Source organism: Taeniopygia guttata, chromosome 7 (assembly GCF_048771995.1).
Source record: "Taeniopygia guttata chromosome 7, bTaeGut7.mat, whole genome shotgun sequence".
NCBI classification, from domain to species: domain Eukaryota; kingdom Metazoa; phylum Chordata; class Aves; order Passeriformes; family Estrildidae; genus Taeniopygia; species Taeniopygia guttata.
The window spans coordinates 27,772,222-27,788,529 of NC_133032.1; the positions used below are offsets into that span (position 1 = coordinate 27,772,222).

At 40.3% G+C, this 16,308-nt stretch overlaps 1 long non-coding RNA gene across 4 annotated transcripts in view; it reads left to right on the plus strand.

The window, feature by feature from the left end:
• LOC140684494 (uncharacterized) overlaps nt 1-16,308 on the plus strand; it is a 268,835-nt gene that overhangs the window by 78,539 nt on the left and 173,988 nt on the right. For 3 of the 4 annotated variants that reach the window (XR_012056821.1, XR_012056820.1, XR_012056823.1), the window contains exon 2: nt 9,137-9,347. This is a non-coding gene — a long non-coding RNA (uncharacterized lncRNA). The remainder of the gene's footprint in view (nt 1-9,136; nt 9,348-16,308) is intronic. The other variant, XR_012056822.1, reaches the window with a different exon arrangement.

Sequence of the window (16,308 nt, forward strand, 5' to 3'; positions counted from 1 at the left end):
CAGAACTGCTGGGCAGAACTTGATTTCAGGCTTGGAGTCACTTGCATGAGCTCCTACTCACATTTATTATTCAGATTCCCACTGAACATCTGTGCCAGCAGCAGTTCCAGGGTGCTGTTTCACTTTGATGTGTTAAGAATATTCCTAATTGAAAACAAAAAAATTACAGACCCTTTACACTGTGCTGGGCATAGCCGTGTTGGCCCTTCTTATGATGACCAGGTGAAAATGGTTTCTTGCTAGAAAGTAATGAAATGCATTTTTGGAAATCAATTAAATCTGCACCTTGTACTTTGTTTTAGTTCTGTGATAGCCATAACATTCATACAGTGGAAAAGCAAATTTAAGTTTGTTGCTGCTTCTCTCTGCACTTCATATTTGCAAGTTTTGTCCAAATATTCCATTTATTAGCAAGTTTTGTCCAAATATTTGGTTTAGCCTAGCAACCTTCAGTGAGGTTGGAAGTGTTGCCCGAGTGACAGGAAACAAGGAATGAGATGTTCTTGCTCACCACTGTAATGGGATTCATGTGTTTTGATGGATTTTTAGTCAAGCATTTTTAATATTTCCCCATGAAATTGAAGTAGATCAACACACAGACACTCTGGTCTTTCAGTGGACATTTGAGAAGGGGGATTGAGGATTTCCATCTTGCCAAAGATAACCTGGATACCCCCACACCTGTGACTATGGAAATGAGGCTGGCTGAGCAGTTGTCAGAAGTTGCAGGTGTTGCTGGGACACACAGAGAGGTGACATTTGTTGCTATCAAGTTCATATCTCTGGGATGTTCTATGCTCAGTTTTTATATCAATTTTTTTGACACTCTCAAGGGGTAAAAAATTTGTTGTCAGCTCAGGATGGAGAATGACTTTAGAAGTGCAGGTTTGAATCCTGAATCACTAGTAGCACTACTTATGTAATGCTGTTTAATTATGGTGATCAGGATTGAGTGAGGGAAGGCATTCCTGGTGTAGTCAGATGTGCCCATTTCCCTTAGATGTGTATCCTCTATTTTTAATGCAACTTTATGCATTACATTGGGATAGAAGCATATAACATTTTCTACACTTTTGTGTTCTGGCTCAGTGACAGGGATTATTGGGTGGAAAGCCTCTTTTAAAAAAGAGGGCAATACCTATCTTTTTGGAAGTGCAGTGCATCTAATCAGAAAGCCTCATAATCCCTCTCAGGCTCAGAGATCTTCATGCTCCATTGTCTCTCCCATATGGCTTAGTGGGAGATGGATGTGCCACAGCTGAGGGAGGGCACAGTGAGTGCTGCTCACAGCCCTGCCAGCAAGAGCTAACAATGAGCTGCAGATGATGCTCACCCGACTTTGAAATCAGAGATCCTCTCCTCCTTGCTGATGATGCTCGGAAGAATTTTTGCCTCAAGGTTTTTTCAAGCACAGAGGCCTGATCTTCAATTGTTCATCATGTCAATTTTTGCCCCTTATTACAAGCAGGAGATGCAGTGGCTCCATTAGTCATACCGAGCAGGGCAGTGAATTTTTTGTATGAATTTTATGCTTCAAGTTACTGCAGTACTAAAAAGGTCCTTGCTGTTGGTTCTTTGAGCTTTAGTGGCAATTTTGAGGCAAAGATGAACTAGGCATTGAGTAGCAGGCTGCAAGCAGAGAGTTATATTAGAGCTCCCTTCTGCTGAGTTTGCCTCGCTTCACGTCTCTAGGAGCTGCTTGTTTCAAACTTGCTGATTCTGTTGCCTCATAAAAGCACCATGTGAAATCCAGTGGTTCCTTGTTTGGCCTTGCAGGAGGATTATGTGCCATATGGGACTAGAGCAGAAATTTATAACCTGACACCAGTTCGCATTCTTCCTGCAGTCCCAGCAGTGCACCATGTCCAGGATCCTGGTTCCAGCTTGAAAAATTGCTGCCAGGCAGCTGCCAGGGAAAATAAGTAGGAGTGATGGATAGCTCTTATATTTATAGCCAAGATTATTTATTCTTGTATAAGTTCAGGGTATCATATTCCTCCTTATCCTTGCTTGTGAGGGAATGCAAATATATTGATTACATGTCACCTTTAGATAAGGTTTGGATTCCGGATTTGTCACTGTAATTTCCATTAATCAGTGAAAATGACAAGCCATGCCCGTTCTCAGGAACAGCCAGCACATGGTCTGTGTAGACATGGGGCAGATTGAGGGCAAAGAAATTTGGCAATGACTCCTTCTATTAATATGTGATCAATTATTTTGTGTTATATGATGTACTTTTCTATTTAGTATTATTTCTTATGATATGATTTGAATTGATGTGCTTTATTCATGTACTAAAAATGTACTCAAGCTAGGGCAATCTTTGTCATTCCATATTCAGTACATTTCTTTATAACTATTTTCGATTTATTACTGTGCAATACTTCTCCAGTTCAGAATACTTCACTGTTCAAAAATTCTCCTTTTCTGTCCTGTAAGTCAGCATCTTCCTGCAACACATTAGTTCCTGCTTTCCTAGGTATTTCAGGTCTATAAAGGGTGCCTTGCATTATATTGATACATTAAATTAATCATTCTTTCCCTATTCTGACAAGAACTATTGCCTTGTTTGACTTTTGTTTTGTTACTCTACACTAAAGCAATCATTTCAGTATTTTCACATTTAACCCCAAATCAACTTCCTGATAATTATATTTAATTTGAAATGACTGTCAGGTGCTTGCATAATCGCAATGAGTTTTTTCCTCCTCCTTTAACTTTTACTCCATCTTTGGAGCTCTATTTATCTAATCTCTGCTGTGATTTAGCCAGGCAATTTAAAAGCATTTACATTGATGCAAATGGGACTTAGAGATGTTTCCTGTTACTGAATTGAAGTAGCATGGATCTAGAAATAATTTAGCAGGTGAGCAGTAGCGGTGCAAGGAGATGGGAGCCTTGATTAGAAAGTTACAGATTTGTGTCCGATGAGAAGATGCTGGCAAACACTGACCTTGGATGAGGACAGCCCAAGAGAAACATGAGAGGATCCTTGTTGGGTATCCAGAGAGGAAGGCAGGTGACACACACCTTAGAGTAGCACAGTATTAACCCCCTACACCAAGAACTGAGAGTTTTTTCCTTGCCAGACCGCTGAAACTCCAACCACATCGAAGTCACTTTGGGCTGCATCGAGCTCAACACAGCAGAGATTTCATCTTTCACCCTGGTTGTAATTTTCTTCTTTCATTTTGCCAGTTCTCTCATCCAGTTTCTCTTGCTTTCATCTAAGAAGACATATTCATACAGCCCTCTTTGTGGCAGAAGAGTTATAGCTATGTGCTTTTTGTGTTGGGATAAACATTTTTCTGCAAATTGTTAAGAAACAGGATTGTTTTCTTGACAAGTCAAACTGCAGTTCCTTCACAGTGCTTCAAATCAAAGGAGGCAGCCTTTAAAAGAAATTGCTATGTCTTTAAAGGCATCTGAAAGGCATTAACCTGGTAAAAAAATAAAAAATGGATACAGGTAAAATGTGCTGTATGATAGCTGATATTACAAAAGGAATAGTAATAACATTTGAAGCAGAACAGGTAAATCAATCACTACTTTAGTGAAGTAGCTCTGCTTGAAGTTTCCTTTTTTATAAGTGTATACATATATATTTAGAAACTAGTGCTTTGAGAGGGAAAAAAGGATTTATCCTTCTGGATACCTTCAATAAATGTGTGAATGAGTATATAGGGGAAAAAAAGTGTACAGCTGGAGTTATGCAGTGTGGTGTATATGCAGATTCCTCCATCTGGCCCAACAGACACACTGCTTTGTCCTTCAGAAGAAAAGGAAATTTTCTCCAGCATTGTTACAATTTTATTGGTAGTAGGAAGGGGTGTCTCTGTCCTGCTTTAGGCAAGGAGTTTGGTTTGTGAAATTAAACTCCCATTATCTCACATTTATACTGGTTCTGCTGCTTCTTCACAGAAACAAAAGAGAAACAAGGGCTTGCCCCTTTGTTACATAATCCAGTTCATCTCCCCTGACACGTTGGCATATTTCCTCCTTACAGCTCATCTATTTCTTTAGCATTTCAGTCGTGTTCATCAGCTTATTGAATGTGTCAAAATATTTTGATGTATGCCTTCTCAAGTAGCAAAGCCACATCCTCCCATGTTATTTATGCTGTATAGCAGGGATGGAAAGCTTGACATACATTTAAATGTCCACATTTCTATTTCTGCAGCATTTATCACTTTGTTCAAACATTTGTTCTTGCTTTGTGCTCTCTCATAATTGAATTTCATTTTTTGTCAATTTGAAGCATGGTGTAAAACACTAAAGTGGAAGATGTAAAAGGGCATGGGATAAGCAAACAAGAGTTTCTCCTCCCTTGTAATTTGCAAGTATCACATTCTTCAAAGAAAGATGAGATAAAAATAAGATTTTATTTTTTTTGTAGTGGGGCGGGGGGGGGGGGCAGGTCACAGAGGTGAATTTTGTGAGAAGCTGCTGGAAGCTTCCACCATGTCTGACAGAGCCAATCCTTGATGGCTCCAAAGATGGACCTGCTGCTGGCCAAGGCTGGGCCAATTGGAGAGATGGGAAAGCCTCTGGGATAACATATTTAAGAAGAAAATCAAAACAAAGTGGGGCAGAAGAGGAGGAGGAGGTGAGAACATGTGAGGAAAACAGCCTGGAGACACCAAGGTCAGTGGGGAAGGAGGGGCAGGAGGTGCTCCAGGGGCCAGAGCTGAGGTCCCTCTGCAGGCTGTGGTGAGACCATGGTGAGGCAGCTGTGCCCCTGCAGCCCCTGGGGATCCACAGGGATGCAGAGATCCATGAACAGCCCCCGGGGATCCACAGGGATGCAGAGATCCATGAACAGCCCCTGGGGATCCACAGGGATGCAGAGATCCATGAACAGCCCCTGGGGATCCACAGGGATGCAGAGATCCATGAACAACCCCTGGGGATCCACAGGTATGCAGAGATCCATCAACAGCCCCTGGGGATCCACAGGGATGCAGAGATCCATCAACAGCCCCTGGGGAGGTGCCCAGGCCAGAGCAGGAGGGTGCCTGGGGGAGGCTGGGCTCCAGGGGCAGATCCCTGGGGGAGGCTCTGCTCCAGGGGCAGATCCCTGTGCCCCAGGGGCAGATCCCTGGGCTCCAGGGGCAGATCCCTGGGCTCCAGGGGCAGATCCCTGTGCTGCAGGGGCAGATCCCTGTGCTCCAGGGGCAGATCCCTGGGCTCCAGGGGCAGATCCCTGTGCTCCAGGGGCAGATCCCTGGGCTCCGGGGCAGATCCCTGTGCCCCAGGGGCAGATCTCTGTGCTCCAGGGGATGATCCCTATGCTCCAGAGGCAGATCCCCAGAGCAGGCTCTGCTCCAGGGCAGATTCCCAGTGCAGAGAGGGTTCCTGCTCCCAGGCTGGAGCAGCCTGGCCCTGCAGGACTGCAGCCCTGGCAGGGGGACCCAGGCACAGCAGTTTGGGCAGCGCTGTCTGCCCTGGGGGCACTCCCACTGCAGCAGCTCTGGCAGCGCTGCTGCTCAGCAGAGAGGATCCATCCACGCCGGAGAATTCACGGGGAGCTGCGCCCCGTGGGAGGGACCCCAGGGTCTCACAGGGGAAGGGCTCCTCTCCCAGAGCAGCAGGAGAAAACCTCAGGTGACAAACTGACCAAACCCCCAGGCCCTGTCTCCCTGAGCTGTAGGTGGGGAGGACAGAGGGGCTGGGGGAAGAAAAGGTGTTTTAAGGGCTTATTTTACTTCTTATCCTCCTCTGATTGCATTAGTAATAAATTTATTTTGCAACTTTAAGTTGAGCCTGTTTTGCCCTTGGAGTGTTATCTCCCGATCCTTATCTCAACTCATGAACTCTTCATTAATTTTTTTCTCTCCTCTGCTCAGCTGTGGCAGGGGAGGGTGAGTGAGCAACTTTTGTGGGTGTCTGGTGTTTGGCCAGTATCAAACCACAGCACTATAGAATAAAAACAAAACAAAAAGAACCAAACAAAAAAACCCCCAAAACAAAACAAACAAAAAAACCCCAAATCTGTTGGCCAGACTACCAGACAAGACTTTAGGTTCAGCTCCACAAGCTCTGTGGTGGGAACCATAAACATTTTCTCAATTTCCTTTATAAGGGCAGGAACTCTCTGTACTTACCAGGCCAGATCCTGAGCTGCTTTCATCTCTCCTTGCTCTGCTGCCTTCAAATGAAAGATGACAGTTTAACAAGTTAGAATTCAGCAAGTGCTCTGCATTAATTTGATGCTCATGCTGTTGTTTCCTGTCACAAGTGAGGTTGCTGTACCCCACTTGCATTTACAAAGGATTTTGCTTTTGTATGAAATTAATTTTGCAAATGTTAGCTCTCAGCTCCAAATAAATATCTCAGGTTAATTTATTATATATGCATTAGCATTATATTTATAAATCAAAGCTTAATTTCTTGAGGTCTAAGTAATGGATTGAGAGACTGGTAGGAAAAAGCCACAAAGCTTGTATGACCGTGTATGTTACCTACTTAATTGACATGTTTTTTCCCCCTAAGTACATTTTTTACTTGAATACATATTAATAAAATTTAAAACATACTATAATGGTGACCATGGACAATATCAATTACATATATTTATATTATATAGAAATCAATCACATTAAATAACTCTATACTTCTCTTTTTCATGTAACTGACTATGTGGAAAAGACAAATGCTATGAAAGATAAAAGTCTGAAGGTGGTAAAATGCCAGGTAACTCACAGGACTGACTGTAAAAGCAAGACTCACATCACAGAATTTATTTAAAACATAGAGAAAATAAATACAAACTAATAAAAAGCTAACAAGGAACTCTAATACATTTAGCTTATCTGTCCTCCATGTAGAAACACTGATTCAGCATTTTTCTTTATGATGAAAATGATGGAACTGTGAATCTGGCTGAAGTGTAGCTACATATGGGAGCAGCAGCACATCCTTAAAAAGCGAGTTGTTTGGTACAAGGGCTCTTGAGCAGGACCATCTGTGTGCATCTGCAGAACAGAACCCCTTGGGGCTGCAGCCTGCGGTCACGTTCCCTCCTGGGTGACAGGAGTGCTAAACCAGTGCTGCTCCCAGCCAAGGAACCTGGGGCAACCTTCCACACAGAGCCATTTAATTTGGCACCAACTTAGAAAATTCAGTCCTAGGAAGTTTATCAAACCCAGTCTGTGTGTGTCCCTGCTTCCTGCTTTCCCCCCATTTTTATTTATTCAGACTGAGAACTGTGTGTGCTCAAACACAGCACCTACCTTTTCACTACTGTCTGTGATGGTTTTCGAAAGGAAAAAAAGCTCAAAATAGAAAGTAGACATCTTATTACTCTGCCAGTGTCAGTTCAGCTCTCACTGCTTTCTTCCCTTGAGAATAGTTTTTGTACTTAGCTTAATTGTGTATATTTGCTAAAGATCTACATGTATATAACACTGTGACAAAGGTCAGAAAGCCTCCAATTTCTGTATGCACATGTGGATAATTTAAAAGGTTTTTAATATGTGTGAATTCTTTTTGAGATATTTATATGTAGGCTAATAAATTCAATACCTGTATACCTCTAAAATCCCATAAACAGTCGGGTTTTTTTCACTTTCATCCACTAGTATTCATTTCTTCTTGGTGGAAAGGGATTATTGGAACTTTTTTTAGAGGAAATACTCTTTCCGGAGTGTTCTTCTCCTAAACTTGTCTCTAAACTGGGACAAGCTCTGCTTTCTCTACATCCCTATATTTTTCTCAAGGAAATAAGAACTTGCGCATAATTTTAAAATATTTTCCTCAAGGAAGTAAGAATTTGTGCATATTTCTAAAATAATTCAGTCTAGATTGCTTGTTTTATATTACACTACCTGAGTGTACTTCGATCAGTTTAGGAATTGCAAATGTTCATTAAGTAATTTCTCCAGTCAGAGGGAATGTTTTTGAAATTTATAGCAAGCTACGCTATGCAGAATCAAAAATCAACCATCCTGGTATGACTCTCACTTCTTCTGGCTCTGGCCACATGCTAAAAAATTTCAGTCTTCCCCATTTTGTAGAAAGAGAACTTCCTTTCTGTTCTCAGTAAAATTCCCTAAATAATCTAGCTTTTCATTAATTTATGACTTTGGTTTTTTTAATTAGTACTATTTAGGAAAGGTAGACTGAAAACCTGAAAGACTATGTTATTCTTGCATTATCATACCAGCATAAACATTATAAACAATAATTTAAGCCATGAGAAAAAAATAATTGAAATGTATAACAAATTGGTGTAGTATTTAAATATGTTATCATACGTATAGCAATGCATTTATGAAACCTTTAAAATGTTGACTATTAAAAATGCTTCAAAAATTATGAAACAATAAAAGGCAATTTTGAAACTACCTTAAAAGGTAACTGTATTTTGAACTTAACACAAAAACTAAGATTTGCTTCTCATCTAAAATACATTTCTAAGGTAACTCATTCTGCTGAGTTGAACCCTATTTGTGCCATTAAATGACAGATTTTATTCTTTTTTTTGGTATGTTAGCCATGCTTTAGAATATGTGAAAAATATGTGAAAAATCATTCTTTATACCTAGCACCTAGAGGTTAACCACTTTGAGCATTTTGACCTGGATTTCAAAGAGGAAAAGAAAGGGAAGTCACCTTTAATTCTTACAAGATCATTGCCTCATTAAAAATTAATACATTACTGGATTCTAATAGAAGAATTTATCATGAGAAAGTGTCTGCTCCTGGTGAGCATTTATAAATTGTGCTATTAAGATGAATAGTACTTATTCAAATTACTCTTAAATATTTAAAATATTGTATCATTAAATTCTTGTCTAAGTTCCTCTGGCTTGTTTTTGTTCAGGGCTCAGGTCTGGTGTTGTAGGAGGTGAGGGAAGAATTTGGGAGTTAAAGTCTGGTAAAATGATGGAAAATCACATTCTTATTAAGTCCAAACTTCACAAAGTCCTTACAGTTGTATATAATGTCAGATTAACAGATAATTTGATTTGTTTTTCATAATATAAATAATAATTGATGGAGCTTACCATGTAGAAGTGTATTAAAAATGCATTGTGAGTGGCAGAAATAATTATAGGCTCATTTTCTCATTGTTATCATTGAAGATTTATTAGCATTTCATTTTTATTCCTGTGTTTTGTGATGTTTGCAGCTCAGGTGTAAAATGTTACCTGATGATGGCAACTTTTGCAGCAGAAGGGTTCTCACAGCTGTCCTTGTGCTGTCGTTCTGTAGAGAGCTGTGTGTCACCTGCACAGTGATTCACTCAGCTGATCCTGGAATTTTGGGTCACATTAGAATATTTGTATTGTTCTTCCAGAAAAAAAACCCAAAACTGAATGGAGAAGGAGGAGATGTAAAAGGTAATTTTCTTATTTTCAAGACTTAAGTTCCATTTTCCTGCTATACTTTGTTAAGTAACAATAAACAGCATGCATTTCAGGGCTCTTTGAGTCTTATTTAGATGGCCTCTCCAGGGTTATTTTCATATCTCTTGTCTAATAAAGGATGTGCATAATGGAAATAAAATAATTCTGATAGCATTAAGCAACCTTTGGAGGATTTTGGAGAAGTAAAAACTAATAAATGTATGGATTGAGTAAATAAAAGCTCTTCCAAGTGCAGGAGAGTTGTCTCTGTAAGAGCTGAATTCTGGACCCACAGTAAATTGTTTAAAATTCGTTGAAATATTTACGGTCTTCAAAGTCCAGGACCTCACCCCAAGACTTCAGCAGAAGTGCTGATCCCTCAGGTTTTTCTTTTATATTTTTCAGATTCTGTGCTGCTTTAGTGTGTGGGTCTGAGCTTTATATTAGGGGATGGTGAGCTCTCTGCACAGAGTAGGGAGACAAAACAATTCCTGCTTCAGCTCGGGACCAGGGACAAATGATCCAAATCTCAGGCCCAAGAGCAGAAACAATGCAGACTGAAGAGAGAAAAACAAGGATGGGACTACATAACCTAAAGCTGTAATTGCACAATTAACTCCAATATGCAAATGGAGCAGAACTTATAAAAGTGAGAGACCTGGTGACCAGTTGTCCGTTTTGTGACCATTTTGGTTCAGCTTGGGTGTAGCCCTGGCTGGGCTCTTGTGCTGCCCAAGGTGGATCCATTGAGGCCTCCTAATAAATCCCTACTTTATTCTTTAACTCCATCCAGCCTCTGTTCTAGGTCAGCATCCACAAGGCATCACAGGAACACGAGGAATCGGGCACCCCATCGACAGCCAAGATGCACTATTGATCCTTCTGTGGCTTCCAGTCAGCTGCCAGCATTCAAGAAGGCAGATGGCACCACTGCCATCATCTCCCATGTGCCTAAAGCTGCTCTGCACTCAAGGGAACACTTCCCAAGAATTGACTCAGATCCTCACCCTCCAAACAGTCCAGGACACAGAAAGATTGTCAGAAGCTGTTCACAGTCCTGCACTGTACAAAACCCCCCACTCTGCTTCCATCCCTCCCTAAGCTGATCAGTTCCTTGCCATCATTCTACTGTCACTTATTTCAGAACTTCTGTGTTTGACCTGGAGCCTCTCACCTAATCAGCCCTGTTCCCACTTGTGTTTCAGCTTTTAAGCTGTAGGACACAAACCACATTCCAAAATTTGTCTAAATGGTGCAATGTCCTTACAACTCACAGAAGTGATGATAAATCCATCAGTCATGGGATCATCTGCATGCTTAATCTCCTTCTACACACTTTGTAGAAAAGTAAAAAGGGAGTACAGGTAATGTGATTTTACAGAGTGAAAGGTCAATAGCTTTCATACAAGGCCTGTAGCAAAATACTGTATTTCATTTGCCCCTAAAGATTCTCTTTTCCTTGTATTATATTCAACATTCTCAAAGGCCCTAAAGTAAATTTTAAAAAAATAGGTATTTCTATTTTAAAAGTAATATTTTACTAAAAATGTAGGCAAGTCCCAAAATATTAAGTTTCCTATTATTCTCCCCCAATTTTTCTTTTGTTTAGCACTTAGGCCTTAACTTGGGTCTAAAAGGCTGCAGGCTCCAATTAAATAGGAAGCCTGTAACAACAGGAACTTCCCATCAGCAGATGACAATAAAGAATGCAGAAGAAAGATTTTATTACTGCCTGATACCTGCAATGACAACACAGAAATAGGGCAATTGCCACTTGCTGTTTTCCCTTTTTTTCTAAGGAAGTTTCTTATATAAAGAGTAACTATACAGTTCATCCTTTATGACTTATTCTTTAGGCAAAGAGAAAAAATTACCAAGTGAAAATCATAAAATAAACTCTCCCTCAGCAGAGCAGCTTTTTTCTTTTATTTCTTTTTCTTCCCTCAAATCTTAGACCCCTTGGAATGCTGGGCTAGTCATCAACTCTCAAGAGAATGTGTCTTTACTGGTTATTTCTCAAAACATTCAATTCTGCCCCTTCTTCACCCCAAAATTAAAGTCCTCAGCAAATGTAATACTTTCCAGAAGGAAGTAACTTCTGGGACTACTGTAAAGAATTCCAGAGCTGGCAATGGAGTGACCAGAGAACACAGAGGCAAATGAAAATATATGGAATAAATCATAATAAAAGGAAATAAGAATAACTGTATTATCACATAGAAGGTGTTAACTGCTGACCTGCATTTTCAGAGCTGCACCACAGGGTTATAATAACTGCAGAAAAGGGCTGCTTCCTTCATAGGAATCTCAGCATTTCAAGGTATGGTAAAGGAATGGAACTATTGCCAGGAGCTAAGCTGAGAAAATAGAACCTCAATCCTTGAGAAGAACGGAAAGGTCCCCTGAAAGTATTCTGGAGCATGCTGTACATAAAATGGATAGATATCTTTCAATACATACATTTATTGCTAGATTCTTCACCGGGAGTACCCCAAAAATGTAACCATCTATTAAAAGAGCCAAAACAAATATTGCACCCGGTAACCTCCCTTACTGCCTTCTCAAATAAAAAGAATTTGCTAAAACACACTTGGTGCACTTTAACTAATTTCTTTAACTAAGAAATCCTCTTCTTCTCCAAACAAAACTCAAAGAACATTAAGTTGTGCCAGAGAGACAATATCAAAGAAACTCACAAACACAAAATACACCATATGCCTCACTGTAAAGTGAGAGTGTCTGTGAACAAGCTCATCAGTTTTGTGAGGCACGTGCCAAAACCCTGAAAGAAATTGCTGCAGTTCCCTGTTGGAAGCTGAGAGTTATTGACCAAACCAGACTTGGAGATCTTCCATCTTGTTAAAGGTGCTAATGATTCATGTATGCAATTTTTGAAGAAAGAAATGGTCTTCAGCAGTGAGTTTGATTTTTCTGTCAAGAAGTCAAACTGCACTTGAAGTTGTGCAGTGCTGTTATCTTAGTGAGCGTGCTGAGACACTTCAGAGATAAATTATAATTTGATATATTCCCTAAACAATTTGCCTTCCAAACAGACAGATACATATGAAGCTTCTGCCTTCTGTACACCCCACTTTTTAGACCAAGTACTTTCATTAATGTGCTCACCATCACTATGCCACAACACTACAAGAACCTATAAAAAAGCACTTGCAAAGTTTAACACCATCAAAGTTTAACAATACCAAAAGCCTTTCCAAACAGGCAAGGCATCACTTGTGTCAGGTGATTCTGTATTCTTGCATTTTGTACGCAAAGCCATGGAAAAATTGTGCTGCAGTATGTTTGCATGTCATATTTCCTGTCATGTTGGAAAAATAAGTAGATTGGAAATGTGTTTTCTGTTTGTTTACAGAAGTTTCCATTAGAACCAGGGAAAGCAGAGAGGGAGATGGTTGTGTCTCATGTAGGGAAACTCAGTTGTTAAGCAGACACAGGAGGATAAGAACCTTTTACCTCTGCATGTATCATGACCCTACACTTTAAAAAGATTTTGCTCATTTTCATTCATTTTCTGGAGTTTCTAGTTCAGGCATATCAATCAATAAATCTTTCAAAAAGACACACTCAAAGTGGAGAAGATAAAAAAGGAGAATTGAGTATATTACTGGGTGGAGGAAGGGGAAGAGTGAGAAGCAAAAACCTCACCTCTCTGGGCTGGGATTCAGAATATGGGGATAATCTCAGATATGTCTCTGGTTTCCAACACTACAGCTGAAAATTCTCTGTGAGTGTCCTGTCCAAAATCACAATCCTGACACAGGAAAACCTAACATGAGCAGCAATCATTCTCAGGAACAATGGAGCAGTTACATCACTTTAGTCAAGGCAAAGTAGTCTCAAAGTATAACTTTTTGTTCTAAAGAAGAACTACTTTTCAAGAAATAGTTACACATAGTATGCCTTGTGAATTGCAGAAACATGAAAAAATCAAGAAAGATAAATCAAGTTTGCTGTGAAAATTCCTCTTGCAAATCTGGTAGGTAGCTGGTCTAGGCAAACTCTATTTAGAAAACAAAATGCATGGAAGGATATGCTTTGATCTCAGATCCCCCAGCTGGGAATAAATAAAATATGTAAATCATTGCCACAAAGAGAATACACAGCAAGTTAATCCTGCTCAAAGATCATAAATGTGTAGTAAAAGGAAAATATATTCCTCAAAGAAAGATTTTCTAAATTTACTTTGACAGTAAGCCAAAGTTTAAATCAGGAAGTATTTAATCATGTATTTGACATGCTGCATTTTTCCTAGGCTTTTTGTTTCTCTTTTTTAAACCATACTTCATCATGTAGCTATGTCCCAGAGAGAATAACAGGCTTTTTCATGGTAAAGACACAGAAAATTGCAGAATTATGTTTGATGCAAGTCCTACACTGCAACGTTCCAAAAACCTCTTTACCCCACTTAGCCAGCCCACTAGATTTATTAGTTCAACATCTGTCCCATAAAACTTCCTTCAAACCTGAAATGACATTATCACATTATAAATTCACCAATACAGACTAAGGACAAAACATTGTAATTACATGAAACCCTGGTGCTGTGAAAAAATTGCTACAGCAAGAGGCAATGATGCTTCAACCTGACCTTCCCAAAATGGTTTGCTACTGTTACAAAACCCCAACATTCAAACTCCTGGCAGAATTAATTAATCCAGGCACACAGTAGTTTTCCAAAGGAAGTGCTGGAGGCACAGCCAGAACACGATCAAACCTATACTGGGTACTCTCAGTGTACACACACACTCTGAGCAAAAACAGTTGCAGAGCAATTGCAAATAGCAGAAGTTTTCCTAATTAAAATAAACAAACAAAAATTAAAAACATTTGAGTGGGGAAAAAAATTTAAAAGGGGGAAAAATTTCTAAATTAGTTGGACTTCTTGGTATCGTTCATGATAAATGGCACATATGGGTTTATTTTTTAGCCATAGCTCTGCTAAGCAAATGGGGAGAACTTTGTTTTAAATTCATACATTTAAGTGAAAAATACAGTGCTGCTTTGGACTTCTTTATAGGCAAGAATCATAGCAAGATTTCTTTTAAGTCCAAGACACCCTTCTGTAGGTTTTTGGAAGGGAATTTCCAGCCAGGTGAATGAGAGATCCACAAAAGAAATCACACAATCTAATTAACTTCCCTGCTGGCAGAGGCTCCAACATCTCCATGGCTCAAGCCACTTACCCAGGGAAACCCCAGCACTCACAGAGTCACTGAGCTGGGAAAAGAGCTCCAAGAGCATGGAGTCAGTCCCCCAGCACTGCCACGTCCACTGCTAAAAAATATCCCCACAGCAACATCCACGTGGTTTTGAGCACTTCCAGGGATGGTGATGTCTTATTTCAAACATTGCTGCACCCAACTTGACAGCAGCAATTTATTAAATGCCACCAGCACACAGTAGGGGTTAATCCCAGCTGCTAATTACTGCCCAAATGAACTCTGTCACACCCAATCACTTGTGGAGACCAAACTTCCACCTGATGCAGCACAAAGCTCTCAGATCTGGCGCTGCTCCCTCCGATTTCTTCCAAAGATGAATAGGACTTGTACACCCTAAAGCTTAAGAATGCATAAACCACAGGCATTGAATTAAAGTCAGAAAGAAAGAGAGGAAGAGAAAACAGGAAAGGAAAAGAGAAGAAAAAAAGGAAGAAGAGAAGAGAAGAGAAGAGAAGAGAAGAGAAGAGAAGAGAAGAGAAGAGAAGAGAAGAGAAGAGAAGAGAAGAGAAGAGAAGAGAAGAGAAGAGAAGAGAAGAGAAGAGAAGAGAAGAGAAGAGAAGAGAAGAGAAGAGAAGAGAAGAGAAGAGAAGAGAAGAGAAGAGAAGAGAAGAGGAAAAGAGAGAAGAAAGAAAACCTGGAGGATGCTGTGGACATCCCAGCACCCTCCACCTCCTGCTCCTTGGTGCTCTCCTCCCTTGCTTGGGAAAGGCAGGAGAAACTGCAGAGGCTCCAGCAGGTGGAATACACCAGATCAAAGCTGGGAAAAGCTGAAGTCCCTCTTTGGCAGTGCCTGTTCCTCTCACTGCTCCAGCTTCCCCTGGTGCCCCAGGAGAAAACACCCTGCTCTCCTCAGGACACCTGCTGAGCTCCCTCCTGTCTGCCTTTGCAGGCCTTTCCATCCATCCTGCTTCACCTAAACGCCCAGGGAAGGAGACAGGAAGACAAAAGGATAAGAAAAGTCACGAGCTTCTTTTTAGTAGGAAAGGAGTGTACTGAGTCACACTGATATCCTTCACAGAAATACAATTCTTCTGGGGAAACTCCTCTGTTAAGAGGCTTCATCCAGGGAAACAAAATACTTCCAATAAGCTTTGAAGTGATGTTTGTTAATTCTAGTCAGGTGGAAGCAGACAATCCATGAAACTGTCCTGTGTGTGAGGCTTTGGGGCTCTGAGGGATTCCTGAACACCACACGTTATCTGCAATGAAACTTAGAAAACCCCCTCAAAGTAGAACTCAAAATCCTCAGAAAACAAGGAAAGCACCTCACGGAGGTTATCTGGAATTAGGGGATTCCCTATGCCAAATAAGAGACCTGCAAAGGGCTTAAATCCCAAAATAAATAACTTGCTGTTCTAAAAGATTCCACTTAATCAGGCAAAGCATCTCATCTGTGAGGAATATCTTTGGATGAGTACAGGAGCTCCTGAAGTCTGCTGATTTCAGGAGAAAGAAAACACAGCATTCAGGTTTGCCTTTAGCATTTTTGAAGAAGGAAAAATCATGTAGCAGAACCAGACAAATACGTGCAGCGCCTAAGAATGAACACAGATGAAAATTCTGTTCTCAAGAAATAATGTAACTAGGAAAAATTTTAATACAACAATGCATCCATTTAGAGCACAAGTTTGAAGAGATAATTGATGTTTTTGTTTCAACAGACAAGGAAGAAGCAACTAAGATCCTTAACAATAGTGAAGGATTTAGGCAAA